Here is a 21,583-nt window from a genome sequence, read left to right as displayed (position 1 = left end):
CAATAGGAGGAAGAGGGGGTTATTCTGGAAGTTATAGAGGTTTTGATAATAATGGTGGCTCTAACAATTATGGCTATGGAAGTGGTAGTTTTGATGACAGAATGAGAGATGGAATAGATAAGGTAAATTGAAATTGAGTACTCACCACACAGCTATGATGGAACTGGTGATGCAAGTTTAGGTTTTCATGGTGGTCATTTTGTACATATGAAAGGATTACCTTATCGGGCAACTAAAAATGACATTGCTAATTTCCTATTATCACTAAATTCAATATGGATTTATGCTGATACTGGAGTAGACAATAGCAACAGAAGCAGATATAGAATTTGTGACACATGAAGATGCAGAAGCATCTAAAGCGAAGTAGTAGTAAAGAGAAGAATAGCATGCAACACCGATACATTGACTTCTTGAATTCTACTCCAAGAGGTGGCTCTGAACTGGCGGAGATGAAACAGAAAATCAAGGAGGTCATGCATCAGTAGGAAGAATGGGAATGGGAGCAATTACTGTGGAGGATATGGTACTCCTGGCGGCTGGGTGGTACTGGAGGCACCGGAGGTAACTATGGCCAAGGTGGCATGAGTGAAGGTGGAAGGTATGGAATGTATTAAATAAAGAAAACCACCAACAATACGTAAAAGTCCTGACCATAGCACCTGGTCTATCAGACTTTGTGACAGATTTAATTTTTTTTTAAGAACTTTATAATGACTGAAGGAATGTGTTTTCATAATATTATTTGTTAATTGTGATGGGAAAGGTTTTTGTAGGTTTTATTGTTACATACTTTGACTTAAAAGTAAACTTTTATATTAAAAAATTATGTAGGGGCTGGAGCGATAGCACAGTGAGTAGGGCGTTTGCCTTGCATGCAGCCAAACCGGGTTTGATTCCCAGCACCCCATATGGTCCCCTGAGCAGTGCCGGGAGTCGTTCCTGAGTGCATGAGCCAGGAGTAACCCCTGTGCATTGCCAGGTGTTACCCAAAAAGCAAAAAAATAGAAATAAATATAAAAAATGAATTTAAAAATTATGTATCCTTGAAGGGAAAGTAAAGGTTTCTTGAGAAATTAGAATTATTTCCTAAAAATGAGATAAATTGTAAAAATTTAAATTTTGTTCATGTTTAAATGTTCAATGTAAATTATTATTATCCACTAAGAGCACAATTCTGTGGACTTTTGAGTTTCATGACAATTGATGTTTCCTTTTTTCTTTTTCTAAATTTTTAATTTTTCTTATTTGCCATCCTGAAATTACAAAGTTGTGCATGATTGGTTTTCAGGCATGTGATGTTTCAACGCTGATCTACTTCCCTCCACCAATGCCCTCCCACTCCCCCATTTGCTCCCCACCTACCAATTTTCTACAAGATGCACATATTTTAATTTTTTATTGAATCACCATGAGATACACAGTGACAAAGTTGTTCATTATTGGGCTTCAGTCATAGAATGTTCCACTGCCCATCACTTCACCCATGCATATGTCCTACCACCAATGTTCCCAGTTTTCCTCCTGCCACTACCCCCATCTCCCAACCCCGCCACAGCCTGCCTCTATGGCTGGCACTTTTTCTTTTCTTAAAAAATGAATTTCTTAAAAAATGACAATAATGAATCTTAGAAAACATTTCTGATTATAAGATATCGCGTATTCTTTTTCAAATATACAATGAACGCTATACACTAGAAATATCACTGTATCACTGTCATCCCGTTGTTCATTGATTTGCTCTTAAAGACACATAGCAAGGTCACAGTGAAGGGCCAAAGGCAACATAATTGAGAACTGACCCATATAAATAAGTTAGGGGAAGGGCTAAAGGAAAGGGTGTTTGGATTCTTGGTGGAGGGAGGTGGGCCCACAGGTGAGGGGTGTGGTGTTGGAATTATGTGCATGAGAAGCCACTATTAACAGTACTAACCACTATTAATAGTATTAACCACTATTAACAGTGTTTTAAAGCACAATTTTCATTCTTATCACTTGTATCCCTTGTCATCCCGTTGCTCATCAATTTGCTCCAGCCAGTGCCAGTAACATCTCCATTCGTCCCTGTCACGTGCTGGTGTAGCCCAATGGCATCTGCTCTCTCCAGAAACACGAAGAGCCTCAAACCATTCTTTCAGAGTCTTGACAAAGAAGTCTGACCATCTCGTAAGTGGGCGGTCAGGCATTTTTTTTGATGTCCCATGGAATTTATTCTTAATCAGTGAAAAAAATTATATAAGAAAACAAGCATGGTTTCCAGTATTATTTTAAAAACCAGGGGCTGAAATTGTGCTTGACCTGTGCTGGCCTTTTAAGAGAAAATTACTGGGATACTTTTGCCAATTCCACTTTATATTTAGAAGATGGAGAGCAGCAGCTTAAAGAAAAGAAATGGGTCTTAGTGTTTGAGTACCCTGCCTGGATAATTCTGCCCATCCTAATTCAGGCCCAATATGGAAAATGGCTTGAAATTTTGAACAAAATGCACAATACTTGCCACCACTACCACCACCAACCCCTGAGATCCATAACACGTCATTTCAATTGGCACAGCCCATAACGCCCAGAGCAAACTTTTCAGACAGTTTTAATGCCTTTATGCTGTTCCTGGAAACTGCGTATTTAAAGAATACCCTCATTGTCCTGATGTCCTAAACGCTCCATGAGAAGCGCATCAGAGCTGGATGTAATGTTTATGTCCTTAACGCCTTGATCATCCAGGTCCTTTACTTTGTATATCCTTATTAGCCATTGCTCTGTGGTGTATGCTTCCTTCAGGACATGAAGCAAAAAAGCTTTATTCCTGATCTCAGCATTCCAGACTCAGTCAAAGCCTAGTGGATGCTTGGCTTTTCTCTAGAGAGTGTCAAATGTGGCAGTAACACATCTATTCCTGAGGCAGTTGGAGAACTCTCCTTATCCACACAGAATTCCCCTGTTGAAATGTAATTATAATCATACTCCTAAATATGTGTTCCCATGTCTGTTCTCACATCAATCCAGACCATCCAGAAATAAGATAATAGTGTTTTTTTCATTTCTCAAAGAAATTTTTTGTTGATGTCATCAGAGGAATATCCAGTAAAGCCTCAAAAAGTGACCAATGCTTCTACTCACTGCTGGATACTTCGATGCCAAGAACAATATCACCGTGGCTAACCACAAGCTCCCTCATGATCTCGTAGGTTTTCTCTTAAGTCGGTGCCATTGCCTATCCCACATGAGAAATATAAGTGTTTTTGAATGTATTATTGTTCACTAAAATGGCTCAATTAGTCACAGCTATAATCTGGCAGTCATATTCCCACCATGACATGACCTTCGTATCCACTGGAGTGTTGTGTCACAGCCAGTAGTATGTTCTTAGAATACATAAAAAAATATTCTACTGCCACCCTCATCATGGACAGGCTGAGTAGACAGTGCAATGGAGAATGAAGGGTAGGCCTCACTGGTCACCTAGGTGAAATGAAAAGTGTAGGTGATGAGAAAGAAGACCATGAGCAGCACCATCCCACTGTCACTTTATGTTTTACAGGATAGCTAGAATCCTGTTGCTTCATGCCCTCCTTTTCTAGACAATCTATGTCCAGATTCGTCATCTGGGTAGATAGCTCATAGGAGATTCCAATACCAGAAACAATGCACAAAACAGGTGTCCACACTAGCATTCATTGCACCATGGCTGCTGAGAAGTACACACTGATCACCTCATACAGATGAGGAAAATCTGAGCATCACACAAGTTGCTAAAGTAATAGAGACCAACTGGAAACATAAGGACCAGAAGCTGGAGGTATGAAGAACAGGCTGTAGGCGGGTGCTCAGACACTGAAGCAATGACAAGGATATTGTTCTTGGCATCAGAAGTATCCAGCAGTGAGGAGAAGCACGGAGCCCATGGAGATATTTTTCCTGTCCACCAAGAAGATGATGCTTAATAAAAAGAACTTCAAATTGCTGTAGGTTAAAAGTGCCAAGCAGAAAATTTACAGAGGCATAGGTCTGGCACAGACCAAAGACCCCAAAGGCTGCCATATGCTCTGATGAAAGGATGGACTATAAGCGCACAGAGGAGATCTGTATGGAAATAATGGTGAGCCAGGCAGTGCACAGTGCAGCAGAACATACAGATCCCAGGGATGAAATGGCCTATGAGCATCGGCACGAGCACATGGAGGGAAATCAAGTGGATTAAGAAGACACCCTCCCAGGAGGAGAGAATGTAGAAATAAATTAAGGCACACTTGAGTGCCCAGTAAGTGGAACCAATCCACATGTGGAAGGTTAGTGACAAACAAAAGATGTCAATTCCTTCATTAATATAAGAGCCAGCTGCATATTGGGAGCTATAAGCAGGAACTTGAGCAACCATAGCCATACTAAAACTTCAACTTCTGCATCCTTGATATCTTTAGTAAGGTGACAATGGTGGTGAGAAAAAAGAGAGAGAAGAGAGTGGCCAACAATACACAGACACGAATGACGAAATCCTGTTGATCGTCGATTTCTCGAGCTGGCTCAGTAATCTCTCCATTCGTCCTATCCCTGAGATTTTAGAAGCCTCTCTCCACTCGGCCTTCCCAAAGATACTTCATTGGAGGCTCTTTCGGGGTCAGGGGAACTGAGATCCAGCTTATTACTGGCTTTAGCATATGAATACACCATGGGAAGCTTGCAAGGCTGTCCCAGGTGGGCAAGAAACTCTCTGTAGCTTGCCAGTTTCTCCCAGAGGGAGAAGTAGGTTATAAGATATGGCTTCTGGGAGCTTGCTTTTAAGTCTCTGGATGTTGGCCGTTGATGGGATTGCACACACCTGGGTTCCTCTGCTGGTACCTTTATGCGTGAGGCTTATCTGAACGTGTGGAGAGGGGCCTCCAGCATGGCTGTAGCTAGGTTCCGGTGGTCTTTGGCCACTGGGAGATCTGCTGTGGGGCGGGGAGGGAAGCTGGAGCCCATCCCCTCTGAGGGGCCCCAGGGAAGACAGCCAGGTGTGCGGGCAAGAGACTCTCTGCCAACACACACAGGCATTGTGGAAAAATATACAGAAAAATGGAGAGCATGGTAGACTGTAGCAGAGGTGAACCTTAAGCCTGAGGAAATTTTTACTCCAGTGATTCATCTGAAAGAATACAAGTTCCACTCATCAAACCAGTTATGGAATTCATAAAACCTCTCTTCAGCCAGGAACCGAGTAGTATGAATCAAATGCATGACTGACACTTTCAAATCTGAGAACAGCAAGCAGACTAGTAGAAAAAGAGAATGATGCAGTCAATGATAGAATAAGAAGTTTCAGAAATGTGTCCTGCCTCTCACAGGACAAATGCAAAACTCTCAGCCTCATAGATGACAAGAGATGACACGCAAATAGCTGGCTGGCCTTCCTGGAGAATCCGCTCAGCTCCTACTGCCATCCATTCAGCAGCCAGTAAGTTACTTTAATAATGCAGTTATAAGATTAATTCACAAGATAGACTTAGTGTTTTGTTAAATTTGTAAATCTTCAACTTGCCTGGTCATAAATGCCAAATCTGCTAAATTCCTGTTAAGTTTTCTCTTTCTCTTATTATATGAAAATATATTGATCTCTCTTGGACTGGAGCGATAGCACAGCAGAAAGGGCGTTTGCCTTGCATGCGGCCAACCCAGGTTCGATTCCTTCACCCCTCTCGGAGAGCCCAGCAAGCTATTGAGAGTATCTCATTCGCACATCAAAGCCTGGCAAGCTACCTGTGGCGGTGTCTTCAATATGCTAAAAATAATAACAAAAAGCCTCACAATGGAGACATTACTGGTGCCCACTTGAGCAAATCAATGAGCAGCGGGATAATAGTGATACAGTGATATACATGACATGTTATGAAAAAACTTTTTCTTTCTTTCTATGATATACTTCTTTTAATTAATATTAATCTTTTGATAAAAATAATAGTCTTGTTTAATGATTCCTTAGACCTTCTTCTTCTTCTTCTTCTTCTTCTTCTTCTTCTTCTTCTTCTTCTTCTTCTTCTTCTTCTTCTTCTTCTTCTTTATTCTTCTCCTCATCCTCCTCCTCCTTCATCATCTACTTATTAATCTTCTTGTTTTTCCTTTTTGTGCCACACCTGATGGTGCTTGGGGGTTACTCCTATCTCTGCTCATAAATTATCCCTGATGGTACTTGGTTAACCATATGGAATGCCAGGGATTGAACCCAGGGCAGGTGCATGCAAGGCAAGTGCCCTACCTTATGTGCTATTGCTATGCCTCCCAAGTCTTTCTCATCTGTCTGGAATAGATGGAATCAGTGATGCTAACTTAGGCATACTCAACCCTTATAGATGTTTGTGTATTAATCATTCTCTGCGATGAATAATGTTCTAAAGCTTTTTGCAGGGAGAAAACCACTCCCAGAAGTGATCAGGAGTAACTTCCAGGTTTTATATATATATATATATATATATATATATATATATATATATATATTTGCTTTTTGTGCCAAAAAGCAATACTCAAGGGAAAATACTTTTTAAGTGATATGCCTGATGCCCTCTCAGTAATGCTATTATAAAACAAAGCACCTTAAAAGGGGAAAAGGAAAAAAAGTGCCTGCAGAGAGACAGGCTGGAAGTTGGGAGGGAAGTTGGGGAAGTGAGCACTGATGAAGGAACTGGTGCTGAAATATTGTACCCCTGGGACTCAATCAAAAATAAATTTGTAACTTTTTATTTCACAATGACTCAATGAGTTATAAAACACAAAATTTACCAAAGTTTGTGATACAGCAGGAGTAGAAGGGTGGGGTGCCAGGTGAATTTAATCAATCACTTTAAATCTCACTCATGGAACAGGTATCAACAGGTAGTAGTCCCGTTGATCTTCAATTTGCTTGAGCGGGTGCCAGCAATGTCTCCATTTTTCCCTGTCACGAGCTAGTGCGGCCCAATGATACCTGCTCGCTCTAGGAACAGGAAGAGCCTCAAATCGTTCATTCAGAGATTTGATGAAGAAATCGGACCATCTAGTTGGTGGGCGGCCACGAGGTCTTCTGACATCCCGTGGAATCCAGCTCTAGTCCAGCAGTTGTCTCTGAATCACATTACATGACCGGCCCATCTGATTTTTGATGCCTTGGCAAACAAGACAGCATCCCTGATTTTTGACCATCGACCGAGGTCAGAACTCCGGATTCCTTCTCTCACTTGAGTGAGACATGAGTCTGGTCACTGTGTGCATATGGTCTATCATGCTGAATCCCCTTCGGAACTGGGCTTGCTCGCATAGTTGTCCTTCGTCTAGTGTTCTGCCTATTCTATTCAGGATGACATGAGTGAACAACTTGTAGACGACAGACAACAGACAGATTGAGCGATAGTTGCCAATGTTGTGGATGTCTCCCTTCTTGTACAACAGAACGGTCCTGCTGGTTTTCCACTCGACAGAAACTTGCATTCAGACAGGTAGTGAGTGAAGAATCAGGCCAGTGTATTGACCCTACCCTAGATAAATACCTCACTGGCCGACCCCCACTACATCCACTACCCAGCCACCGCCACCCTCCAGGTTGCTCTCCGGACCACGCGAAGCGGCCGCGCTGTCCGGAGACACACCATAAAACACTTAATAACAATTATTGCCACACCATATTTGATAGGGTTCAAATTTGGTGTGAACCATGGTAACACCTCTAAAGGTGATTGGAGGCCGCCCTAAAAGCCTCCGTCCCTCTCGGAGAGCCCGGCAAGCTACCGAGAATATCTCTCCCACATGGCAGAGCCTAGCAAGCTACCCGTCGCGTATTCGATATGCCAACAACAGTAACAACAATTGGCCTCATTCACCTGTCACTGAAAGAGCCCCCAATACAGCAGCGTTAAGAAAGATGAGCAAGGAGAGTTTGAAAAAATCTCGGGGATGAACTAGACTTCTAAACAAAGAAAGATTAAACTGATTGTCTGTACTTTCAATGCATGGACACTGGCATCAGAAGCATCCATCGAGGACCTGATGGTGCAATCTCAGAAGATCAAGTACGACATCATTGGTCTGACTGAAACGAGGAGACATCAATCACATCACGCCATTTTCGACACTGGAGAAGAATTGTTTCTCAGAATATGCGACAACAGAGGCGTTGGTGGTGTTGGTGTCCTTGTCAACACAAACTTGGCCATGAGCATCGATTCATTCGAATGCCTAACAACCCTAATTGGACGATTATGCTTGAATAGATGTGGCTCACTGCCTGCAGTTTGTATTTTCATCGTCTACGCACCAACTTCCAACTACGATGAAGAAGAATTGAGAGGTTCTACATGGAACTGGAGATGTTCTATAAAGAAGACCACACCTTCTGCAAAATAATTGTTGGTGATTTTAATGCCAAGATAGGTCCAAGAAGGTCGCCCGAAGAACTCCACATTGGGACATATGGCCTAGAATGGAACAATCAGGGTGAGAGACTGTCTGAATTCATCATGTCGACCAAGACCATTCATGGTAACTCACAGTTCCAGAAGGCCAAATCTAAACGCTGGACATGGGAGTCTCCCGGTGGACAGTTCCACAATGAAATTGACCACATCATATTCAATCGAAGGTTTTGCCTGACCAATGTCGCTGTTGTCCCAAAATTACAAACAAGATCAGACCACCGTCTGCTTCGTGCGAAATTCTACTTCACAGAGTGGGGAGAAAAGTCTGCAAAATTTAAGTCTAAGAAAACAACTCCCAGAATGACCACCAACTGGGAGCTCTTTGGCACTATCGCAGCAACATGGGAAGATGTCGTCCTTGACAACATCGATGAGGAATACGATTGACTTATTCAGCACCTCCATGTCTGTGCGAAGAATGCCGAGAGTGAGAAAGCCACAAACAGATGCCTGTCTTCAGAAACTCTCGACTCATTCATCAACATGGTTTGGCACGAGTCTCAGACAACCACAAGCTAACATCCGAGCTCACAAAGCTGTGCAGAGATGCGATAAAGGAAGACCTCAAAGAGAGTGTTGGCCAGTGCAGCAGAAGCCGGGAAAAGTATTCGCAACACTCGCCTGTCCTTCACCAACTACAAGACCAAGATGACTGCCCTTCGATGTCCCGATGGATCTATCACATCCTCCAGAAAGGCAATGGAGAAAATTAGTCACGACTTCTACTCGGATCTCTTTGACAGCCATGTCCACCTGCCCACATACCAAATTCCTCAGGATGGATATGTCGTTCCCAACATTCTCCCTCCTGAAATCCGACACGCCATTTCGCTGGTAAAGATGCGAACGGCACCTGGTCCGGACAAGGTCAGACCCGGACACCTGAAGAATTCTGAGCCAGTACTCATGGAACAGGTAGCCAATAAAAGTAGATAATGGGATGGGATATGGCAACAGATAAAAGGAACCCCCCAGATGCTACCACCCAGCCCCAGCTTTCTTCCCAGACCCACATGACAATCTCTCCACAGACTACAGGATTTAGGCACTCCCAGGCAGATGGCCAAGTACAGGCAGGCCTCAGAGGCCCAGACAGGGATAGGGTACAGGCAAGGCTCAGATGCAGGCAGAGCTTGGATGCCCTGGCAGCAACAGGCACAGAGCACAGGGATCTGACCCATGAGCATGTGGCTGTGGCCAGAGAGTGGGAAGGTGTACACGGGATGCAGAGAGGGATGCAGGGACAGGACTCGGCCATCAATCACAGGAGCAAAGGAGACTGAGTGGGACAACACAGGGAGATCGTTCACAGGATGGGCATTACAGAGACAGGACGGGTGCTCTTGTTCGTGGATAAGGGAGAGGCCTGGACATCTGGGGAAGGATTCAGACCCATATACTTAAACTGCACAGTGAACTCTAACATAATCCTCCCACCTTTGTATGCAAATCTTTCATGCAATTCCCAAGAACTCACCAAGTGCAGGAAAATCCACTTTCTCACTAACAATATTATTACTTGAGGAACATGATTTGATATCATATAAAGCTATTAACAGTAGTTATTCACATATGTAAATGTACATTTATAATTTTCTTTCTATTCCCAAGTAGGGTTTCCAATACTACAAAAATGTTTGCTTTGGGCTGGAGCGATAGCACAGCGGGTAGGGCATTTGCCTTGCATGCAGCCAACCCGGGTTCGATTCCCAGCATCCTATATGGTCCTCTGAGCACCGCCAGGAGTTAATTCCTGAGTGCATGAGCCAGGAGTAACCCCTGTACATTGCCAGGTGTGATCCAAAAAGAAAAAAAAAATCTAAAGAAAAAAATTCTAAAAAAAATAAAAGTTTGCTTTTGTTTATGATCACCCTAAAATGAACTTAGGTCATTTTCATTTTTCAATTTTGCATAACTTGGAACACAATAAAATTTAAGGCTAGAACTTGTTTACCCTGATGTCTTTAGGTTTTTTCACTCCATATGTGAATAATTATTAACTTTAAAATATAAAATAATAATCAAAAAATACAATTAATCAAATTTTATATAATAGGAAAATGAGGTGTTTTCTTGAATGAAGTGCAAGAAAAGGTTTGCAGCCACAAGCATAGACTTCTATTGAGTCATAGTTGACCTTTGGACATCAATCAATTATTAAAACAAACACAAAAAGGTCACATGCCAAAGAGCAAGGAACTGGTGCTGGGTGTAGCAACATCCAGATAAGTCACTAAATAGATTTCTTTATTCTTTGAGTCTTAATTTAAATGGGATTAACTTTTGACAAAGAGCCACATGTTTAAGACAATAAGCCAAAAGACCCAAGCAGCCATTAGTTGACCTTTGAGAGAAGAACATGATGAGCTCAGGGACGGTACACACACAGAAAGATTATTTAATGCTTAACATGGATTTGCATCTTTCTAGGACACAGACGTTGACATTGTATGGAGTTGGAACTAAGTGCCAGGGAAGAACAGACTGTCAATTGTTACAAACCCAAGGATAGTGTGAGAAGATAAAGCTTTGGATTTACTGGTTCCAGTCGTGCAGTTCTAAACTCATCAGACTGACATAAGATGTATTGAAATAATTATCTCCCATCTATCTCATCATTTACAAAAGCAATGTTACTCCATTCAGCTATGTACTCAGTTCTTCTCCTCTGCTTTGCTTTAGTTACTGCACACACTGGGCATGTGATTCACGTTCGTTTCCATTTTTTCATGTCCATTAGTTCCTTCAAATTCAACTCAAAATGCAGTGTTTATCAATTCTTCTCTAATTTCAACAACTTTTTAAAAATTTATAAACTCTTGTAGATAAGAATTCTTTATTCATTATTTATTTTTTATCCATAATATGTCGACCTACATAGACATATATTACATGAGGAAAAGTGTAAGGACTGGGGTTAAATATTTCTAAAAACCCAGGAGTCATAACTCCCAGGTTAGAAGGAAATAAACATATATAAAATGTCACAGTTTACAACTACCGAGTAAGACATATGCACAAAATAAAATGTCAGCATAGTAAAAGCATTCAATTCTGCAAAAGATACTAAAGAAGAGCATTATAAAATCCATATTAATTACACTTAAATACATACAGTAAGAAAAAATTAGGAGGAAGAGGGAAAGAGTGGTCTGGAGATCAAATGCAAAAGCATAAAGACATGGAATAAAGTGTGCTTTTTTTAACACTCATGATTTTGATGTACAATTACCACACCTCACCACTACTAAAGTGCCAAGTATAGCCAACAAAGTCTATGTTACTTCTAGTTCAATCTTTATTCCCTCCCTAACCCTACACCAGTGTGTTAAAATGTTTTGTAATTCAGCAAAACTCAACAACAAAGATTAGTGAGGCATTGAGAGGAAGTTAAAGTTACAAAATGCAGCAAACCATGAAGATTCTTATATCCATAAAAAATATTATTGATTATCAGAATGAATATTGAAATTTTTCATAATTAGTATAATATAGCCACTGATCTATTAGAATATTTTCAAGCTTCTTGAATATTTTTAAGACACCATTAAACCAGGTTTTACCTTGTTTGTTGTTGGACTGGAAATGTTCATGTGAGCTATGAAGGGACTGTCTAAGGTTGTTCCTCAGGAAAGAACATTTGTAAGGATAAGAATTGCAGCATTTTGCCAACTGGTATTTTTATACCCTAGTTCATACTGAAATATAAAACCTCTGCGATTTTATTTCATTACAGTTAACATTTGAACAATAATTTGACCACAGGTATACTTGTGATATCATTAAAAGCACCATAATCTAAAATATATTTCTCCTTTTTGTGATTTTCTTGTAACATTTTGTTTTCTTTATCTTATTTGTTGTAAGAATGTGGTATATCAAATATTGGTGAGCAGGGACACAGCTCAAAGGTTAACTGTGGTGCTGGAATGTTTTACATATGAAATTAGACCTTTAACAGTATTGTAAATTATGCTGCCAAAAATGTTTTTGAATTTAAAATTTAAGCTATTTTTCAATTTTTTTTATCCCGCCCGCATGGCAGGGCCTGGTAAGTTCCCCGTGGTGTATTCGATATGCCAAAAACAGTAATAACAAGTAATAACAGTAATAACAAGTCTCACAATGGATACCTACTAGTGCCTGCTCAAGCAAATCCATGAACAATGGGATGACAGTGCTACAGTTTTTTCATATTGCATAGCAAATTACAGTAACTTTTGTAGCCACAAATAGCATATTTTTTGTTGTTATATTTTTTGTGAGAGAGAAATTAAGACACGGTCTCTTGGTTCTTTGCTCTCTGCTCCAGGAGCTAACAAATTTAAACACTGACATCCCTGTATTAGCTCTAATAGTCATTCTATTAGAGCTGAATCATTTGTATGAGTCTTTGTATCACTGACAAAACTCATCTCTGTGGACTGAGCACAGCGGCCACTCAACACCTTTATTGCGGGCCGTAGAAGCTAAATAGAGAGAGAGAACAGAAGGGAATGCCCTGCCACAGTGGCAGGGTGGGGTGGGGGGAGATGGGATTGGGGAGGGTGGGAGGGACGCTGGGTTTACGGGTGGTGGAGAATGGGCACTGGTGAAGGGATGGGTTCCCGAACTTTGTATGAGGGAAGTATAAGCACAAAAGTGTATAAATCTGTAACTGTACCCATATGGTGATTCTCTAATTAAAAATAAATAAATTAAAAAAAAGAAATTAAGTATATAAGAATTACTATTATGATGCATGTAACAGACCATTGTTAGTAGGAACAATAAATATACACACTTGGAGGATGTTAGGTTATTTATGGATCAATGAAAGAACTCTGAATATGAAACCCAGAAAATGGGCAGACATCAAAGAATTTAATGTAATAAGAATTCAATTTTCACATTGCCTAGAAATATCCTTTTTGATTTCAGACATTGAAATTTGATACTGCTCTTGTATAGACTCTTAATGCCACTGTAAATTACTTTATAAATGTTTTTAGTTCTTGTAATTTTCTTTTGCATTAAAAGTTCTATCAAAAGCATAGAACAGCTAACTTTACAAGCTAGGAGTTATGGCAAAAAATGATTTTATCCTTCTAAATTTTGCATTGGGAAATACATTTGTGCTTCAAACCCTGAAAAAAAAACCAAAAACAAAAACAAACTCATCTCTGTGGCTGGCACTTATGTTCTTTTTTTTTTTAATTCTTTTATTGATTCACCATGTGGAAAGTTACAAAGCTTTCAGGTTTAAGTCTCAGTTATACAATGCTCAAACACCCATCCCTTCACCAGCGCACATATTCCACCACCAAGAATCACGATATACCTCCCCCCTTCCCCCCACCTCCCCAGCCCCCCATCCCACATGTGTAACTGGTAAATTTCACTTTACTTTCACTTTACTTTGATTACATTCAATATTTCAACAAAAAAATTCACTATTATTGATTTGGAGTTTCTCCCCCCTGAAGTCGATCTGCTGAAAAGAAAGCATTTGGTAATTTGTTTTCCATTGCTGAGAATGAAGAGATATGAGGTCAGGAGGCCGCACTAGCAGCAGCATAGTTTTGGATTTATGTATTTTAGTATTTTAGTAACTAAGTCCAGAGAAATGTCTGCCAAGAATTGCAACATTGTAAGCTTGTACCTCTCAGCAACTTTATATTCCACATATGAGTGTGATTTTTCTATATCTGTCTCTTTCTTTCTGACTCATTTCACTCAGCATGATACTTTCCATGTTGATCCACTTATATGCAAATTTCATGACTTCATATTATACTTGAAGAAGTAAAAAATCGTACACAAATTTTCCACTGTGTGGAAGTTGGCACCACTAACTCCTTTGACATTCAAGTTTGTTCAGCAAATATTTTCTTGTTAACATCAATACTATTATGGCACAAATTCATTCATTTTTTTCTTTGATGAATTTAAAACATGCTAGTAGGGTGACCATTTGTGCATTACTACTCATATCATTCAGGAAAAAAGAATGTAAGAAAGACAAAATGTAAAGGAAAAATAATTGTAGGATGGCTACTATAATTGAAATGCAGTCTTTCAGATAGAAGTAACAAAAATAGAAAAGTACTCATGCCAGAATTCCACATCATTTTATTATAAATAAAGAGCATCACCCTTAGACAAAATACTGCTCTGTAGAGATTGCCTTTCATATAGCTTTTCTTTAAGAAAAAAAAATCAATAAATTTTATCCTGCTGAATTATTTCGTTATTGTACATCATTATGTACAAAGGTATCTTCATTTTTTATTTGAAATGATTTTTTTAATTATTTCTTTATTGATTATTGATTATTTCGTTATTGATCCCGCCAGCTCAGCAGAGCCTGGCAAGCTACCCGTGGCATATTCAATATGCCAAAAATAATAACAACAAGTCTCACAATAGAGACATTACAAGTGCACGCTCAAGCAAATCAATGAACGGGGATGACAGTGCTACAGTGCAATTTCTTTACTGGTTATACTGGTGGTGCTAAAGGTCTACACCTGGCCCTGTGTTCAGGAGCTGCTCCTGTTGGTGCTCAGGGACTATGTGTGGCGATGGAGATAAATCTGGTTATAGCCACCATAGTCGCATGGAAGATAAGCTCCCTTACATCCTATACTATCCTTATGGTCCATAAAGTTATATTTTTGTAAAACAAAATACAATGTCTGCATTCAAATATTTTCTTTATTCCAGCAGCCCATGAAATTAGTAGACATGTACTATTCATAGGTAAATTACTAGTAAAAATAAAAGACAAGGGGCTGGAGCTATAGCACAGCGGGTAGGACGTTTGCCCTGCACGCGGCCGACCTGGGTTCAATTCCCAGCATCCCGATATGGTCCCCCAAGCACTGCTAGGAGTAATTCCTGAGTGCATGATCCAGGAGTAATCCCTGTGCATCGCCGAGTGTGACCTGAAAAAGCAAAAAAAAAAAAATTAAATTAAAAAAATTTTTTAATATAAATAAAAGATAAATGGATTTAAATCCCCCAAATTAACCCAGCCACCCCTCAAATAATCTTTGCCATCCACAGTACATATCAATTCCCATAGGAAAATGAGCAACTTTTCTCCTCTCTTAAGGAAATACCAAACAAGGAATTTTAAATTTCCATGAACTGATGGTTGAGATACTCCAGTAGTCCACTATATTTTTTGAACACCCTTGCAATCTCATTACCTATAAAGTTAATGTGGAACTGAGACTATAGTTATGAAAATCTAAATTTTATAAATTTTATAAACTTAAATTGTATGACCTATGAGTTTTTGTCAATGAAATTATGCACTCAACAAGAGGTAGTTCATATATGTTAGCATGAATAGGATTAAAGATAAGCTATTTTCTCTTCCCCTTCACTATCTTTAACTTTCTGTACACAAATAAAACTATCTGAATTCAGTATATCTCTGTTTTCATCAACATCTGTGTCACTCTACTAGAAATAGATGATTGCCTGATTTCTACTTGAAATTTATCTTTATTTGTATGATTTTTAAGATTATTTTCCTAGCACCCTTCAAGGAAAATTCTACAAACTTAAAGACCAGAGAATTAATAACAACACTTGACTGGATATATACCAAAGTCTGCCTGGATAACATGATGACTATATATTATAGCATTGTAGCACTGTCATACTGTCATCCTGTTGTTCATTTATTTGCTTGAGTGGGCACCAGTAACATCTCCATTGTGAGACATGTTGTTACTGTTATTGGCATATTGAATACGCCACAGGTAGCTTGCCAGGCTCTTCCATGCTGTAGCTTTGTAGCTTGTCAGGCTCTCTGAGAGGGATGGAGGAATCAAACCTGGGTCGGCTGCATGCAAGTCAAATGCCCTACCCGCTGTGCTATCTCTCCAGCACAATGACTATATATTAATCACTGTATCACTATATCACTGTCATCCGATTGTCCATTGATTTACTGGAGCAGGCACCAGTAACGTCTCCATTACACTCAGTCCTGAGATTTTAGCAGCCTCTCCTTACTTGTCTTTCCTAATGATTGGAGGCTCTTTCAGGGTCAGAGGAATGAGACCTATTATTACTGTTTTTAGCACATCGAATATGCCATGGGTACTTGCCAGGTTCTGCTGTGCAGGGCAGGATAGTCTCGGTAGCTTGCTGGGCTCTCCGAGAGGTGTATATATATATATATATATGTATATATATATACATATATATATTCAAGGAAAATTCTACAAACTTATTATATATATTATATATATATCTCTGTTAACTGGATTTTGGATATGAATACGCCACAGGGAGCTTGCCAGGCTCTCGCAAATGGGCAATAAACTCTCAGTAGCTTGTCAGATTCTTCAAGAGGGGGAACTAGGCTATTAGATGTCACTAGATGTCTTTATACATTTTAGCTTAAGTATGTAGGCTTCAAAGTAAGTAGTAAGTAATAAGCTTCAAATTATTTTTCCATTAAAAAATAGTAAGTAAATACTCTAAAAATGGTGAGAAGAATTCTTATATCATACTGCTATCTATTTCTTCTTCCTTTTAAAAACATTATTTGGATAGTTGAATTTGATACATTGTTGGTAAATTAAGGTTGTATTTTAGTAGAAAGAGGATGAAAGTGAAGTGTGAATGAATGGTAAGAGATGTAGGAAATATACATAGGATATTTATATTGTCACTCTCTTCCAGGAGTTTGGCCATTGATGGGATTACACGACACCGGAGGGCAGTCTCTGGGCATGCCTGCCTAGCTACTGGAAAATGGAGGACCTGGGTGGAAGAGGCCCAGTCCCAATGTGAGCAGCCTTGGAGATCTCGGGCCCAGGTCCCACACACCTGGGTTCCTCCTCTGGCTCCTCCATGCGTAAGGCTCATCTGAATGTGTGGAGAGTGGCCCTGAGCACTATATGTTAATAAAAAAAATAATTTTAAAATTCAAATAAATGTTCCAGTAACATATGTGATGTTTGTTTTCATACATATAGTTAGTATTTATACATCATACATCTAGTAACTTGTACATGATTATATTCATACACATAATGTTCTGGCTTAGCACTACACATACTAGACTATTGCCAATCAAACTTCAGGATGAAAACTTTAGAGACATGAAGTGAAAGAAATAAATTGGGAAACTAGGAGGTGAAGCATTATTTGTGACTCAAGAATAAACTAGTCATGGAAAGAAAGAATTGAATGTCCTTTTAAATATTCTAATCTTGGCTGACATTAATCTTGGCTGAAATGTATCTTAACTTCATCTAAGCATGAAGAAATAATTTATTCTTTCACAATTGTTCTCAATTTAGAAAATCAGCTTTTGCTATCTGTAGGAGAACATTGGGTTTGTCCTTTCAGCCTTGCTTCGGGGAACTTAGGTTTATCGGGTTTACATCCATCACAGTCACTCCCACTCCTCTGTTTATCTGTAAACTCTACAGAGAAGCAGTCTCTTGCCCTCATGCCTGGCTGTCTTTCCCAGGACCCTCTGAGGGGTGGGCTCCAGCTTCCCGCCTTGCCCCGAGCAGAGCTTCCACGGCCGAAGACCTCCGGAGCCAAGCCACAGCCATGCTCAAGGCCCCTCTCCACACATTCGAATGAGCCTCATGAATGAAGATACCGGCAGAGGAACCCAGGTGTGTGGGACCCAGGGCTGAGACCTCCAAGCCTGTTCAGATTGGGACTGGGCTGCTTCCGCTCAGATTTCCCACTTTCCAGTAGCTAGGAGGTCACACCCAGGGACTGCCCCCTGCAACCATGTAATCCCGCCAAACAGCCAACATCCATAGACTTAAAACTAAGCTCCTGGAAGCACGGGCCCCAAAGTGACATCTTATATCCTACTTCTCCCTCTGGGAGAACCTGGCAAGTTACTGAGAGTTTCCTGCCCAGATAGGAGAGCCTCAAAAACTCCCTATGGTGTATTCATATGCCAAAACCAGTAACAATGCTGCGTCGCATTCCCCTGGCCCTGAAAGAGCCTCCAATGAGGCATCTTTGGGAAGGACAAGCAAAGAGAGGCTTCTAAAATCTCAGGGCTAGGACAAAGGGAGACATTATTGAGACCGCTCGAGAAATTTGACAACCAATGGGATGGTGATTATTATTATGATCTGTAAACTCTTCTCTGCACCCTCCTTCTCAACCAGTTAATCACCTTTTCCCCTAACCAGATTCTGTCAGTTTGTAAGATTAGATCCTTCTAAGGGCTCTGAACTTGTATTTTAAGTTAGTGTTTTTTGCATAGTTTACCTTAAAGCAATGTCCTTTCTGTATGGACACAGGAAGACAGTTAATATTATGCTTTGTAACTTGGGAGTTGATTGACTCCAATAATATTTACTCCTGGGCATCTGCTTCCTCGACTCAGTTGTCCTTACTTCCCAGCACCCCAAAAGCAGGGTCCCAACGAGGGACTGAAAGAATGTATTGAATATTAGTATTCTCTTGCACCATTTTTTTCATTTTCATTGTCCATACAATCTATGACTTATTTTAAATTTAGTTTGGATTGTGACCTACATCTCAGACATAGGTGATGATCCCTGAAATGGATTATTATGGACTATTTCTGTGATAGCATCTATGTGATGTGGTATGTCATTTGCAACAAAACTTTCCATGGAGAAACAAGCTCCCATATAACATTCTGCTTCTTGCCATCTTCCCCTGGGGCCCCAAAACTCTATTTAGATAAGACATTTGGCACCCCTATGCTCATTGAAGCATTATTTGCAGTTGCCCAAAACTAGAAAAAACCCATATGTCCGAGAATAGATGTCTGAATGAATAAACTATGGTATAGTCACAACAGAATAACAAAAAAACAAATCATGCAATTTACTACTACATGGATGAATTTGAAAAGTATCATGCTAAGTGAAATTAGAGGGACAAATAAATAATTTATCTAGAAATTATGGGATATTTACATCCCATATGCTAGCATATATCTAGCGTAGCACTGTAGCAGTCATCCCGTTGTTCATCGATTTGCTCCAGCAGGCAACAACAGCGTCTCCACCGTGAGACTTGTTGTTACTGTTTTTGACATATAGAATACTCTACAGGTAGCTAGAAGGCTCTGCCATGCGGGCGGGATACTCTCGATAGCTTGCTGGGTTCTTTATAAAAAAAAGTGTATATAAAAAAAAAGAAATTTTAACCACAAAAGTGTATGACTTTTAGTAAGGTACTCTTGAGTAACTTTTTATTCTCTGCCAGCACTTGGAGATATACGTTGCTGACTGGATTAATATTTTAAAAGTTAAAAAGGTTAAAGTGCTCACAAATCTCTCATTGTTTTCAATTTTGAATAAATAATATAACAGTCAAATTATCTAAATGAGTGTGATTGTACAAATTTTATTAGTTATAATTAACACCATCACCAGAAATATAGACAAGGTTACTAATGCAATGTTATCAACACTTAAAAAACTTGAAAGCTCAATAACTAAAAGTATCTTGGATCAAAGAAAATTTTTTTCCTAATATCTATTCTAATAGTCTTGAATGTATAAGATCAATGCCTGTATTTTGCAGGCATTAATCTTACACACACTCAGGAAATTATCTCAGTCCATGGAATTTAAATAATTTTAATTCATACCGGATTTATTAGGCTGGAGCGATAGCACAGCGGAAGGGCATTCGCCTTTTACGTGGCTGACCTGTGTTGGATTCCTCCACCCCTCTCGGAGAGTCCGGCAAGCTACTGAGAGTATCGAGCCCACGAGGCGGAGCCTGGCAAGCTACCTTTTGGCATATTGGATATGCCAAAAACAGTAACAATAAGTCTCACAATGAGAGATGTTACTGGTGCCTGCTGGAACAAATCGATGAGCAATGGGATGACAGTGACAGTGACCGGATTTATTGATAGCACACATAAATGCTACACTCACAAACAGATTGAATGTTGGTTAATTTCACAAATTAGGAAAAAGTGAAGTGCTATCTTGTTCTGACTCTTCCACAATAGCTATCACTTTCAAAAACTGAAAATAACCCATGTTAAAAACATGCTAAATTCAACTACAATGCAGAGCTAAATATGGAAAATTAGTGTTTATACTTCTTGGTTGTAAGGAATATAATTAAAAATAGTTAAAACTGGACAATCAGCTATATTTTTATATTATTAAAATCAGATGAGTCTAACAATGAAACCCACAGGGAAAGAGTAGTCAAGAAATATAACATCAGAATATAAAAGATAACAATTGCATCAATAAAACAATTGATACAGCTGTAAAATTTTATAATTTTTACAATTTTACAATCTTACAGCTGTAAAATAAGTAAACAATTTTCAAGTGTGCAAAACTAGTTGGGAATGAAAGTGCTAAGTGGACATCTGGTTTTCAAAAATTTGTTTAGAAAACTTTCAGTTAATGATGTATAACCAGTATTTTAAAACTTAAAAAACACATAAGACACTATATCTACATTATGCCTTTTATCACTGCTGGATTAGAGGCATATTTAATCACTATCTTCATGTGACAGATATAATATAAATGGAGGTAAGCAATGGTATTGTGTTCAATACCATTCAGGTTGATGTATCTTGAATCATAAAAAAAAAACCTCTTTTCAAGTATACTGTGAGTTTTTTTGTGTTCAAACTTATATCCCAGGTAACCCAATGTTGATAAGGAAATTGAGACAACATAACTATTATGCTATATTATGCTAGATTATAAGTATCTAGCATATTGGATATAAATAAACAAGGCAAGAAAACAAATGTCCAATGTCAACGGAAACTGAGAACTAGTCTACAAAAGAGAGTTTATCATTGTGGGGATTACAGGTAGGAGGTTGGTTTGAATAGGGGACAACAGTGGTGGAGGGAACTAGATACTCTAGTGGAGACAGAGTGCTGGATTCTGTTATGCATAAAGCTCTACCATAACTGTATTGTTAACTTAAAATCAAAGCATATTATTTAATAATCATGTCTTAAAATGTTGAATGAAAAACAAAAATATTGTAACATTAATGCAAATACTTTCATAAATTAGTTGTACAGAAAGTCATAATTTTTGGAAAATAATTTCAAACTGAATTGAAAAAACATCAGCAAAAAGCTTATGTGAAAGATTTGCACCATTGATTTATAATTTTTTTCTTGTCTTCCTTATAATTAATTACTGTTCTGT

The 21,583-nt window shown here is 39.2% G+C and overlaps 2 pseudogenes; one reads left to right on the top strand and one right to left on the bottom strand.

Moving 5' to 3' along the window:
- LOC101555626 (heterogeneous nuclear ribonucleoprotein H3-like) overlaps nucleotides 1-617 on the top strand; it is an 829-nt pseudogene extending 212 nt beyond the window's left edge.
- A 2,005-nt stretch (nucleotides 618-2,622) lies between these two features.
- LOC101543885 (dolichyl-diphosphooligosaccharide--protein glycosyltransferase subunit STT3A-like) lies at nucleotides 2,623-5,347 on the bottom strand (annotated as a pseudogene).
- Between the last annotated feature and the right edge of the window lie 16,236 nt (nucleotides 5,348-21,583).

Source organism: Sorex araneus, chromosome 4 (genome assembly GCF_027595985.1).
Source record: "Sorex araneus isolate mSorAra2 chromosome 4, mSorAra2.pri, whole genome shotgun sequence".
NCBI classification, from domain to species: Eukaryota; Metazoa; Chordata; class Mammalia; order Eulipotyphla; family Soricidae; genus Sorex; species Sorex araneus.
This window is presented reverse-complemented; position numbering and strand designations above follow the sequence as displayed.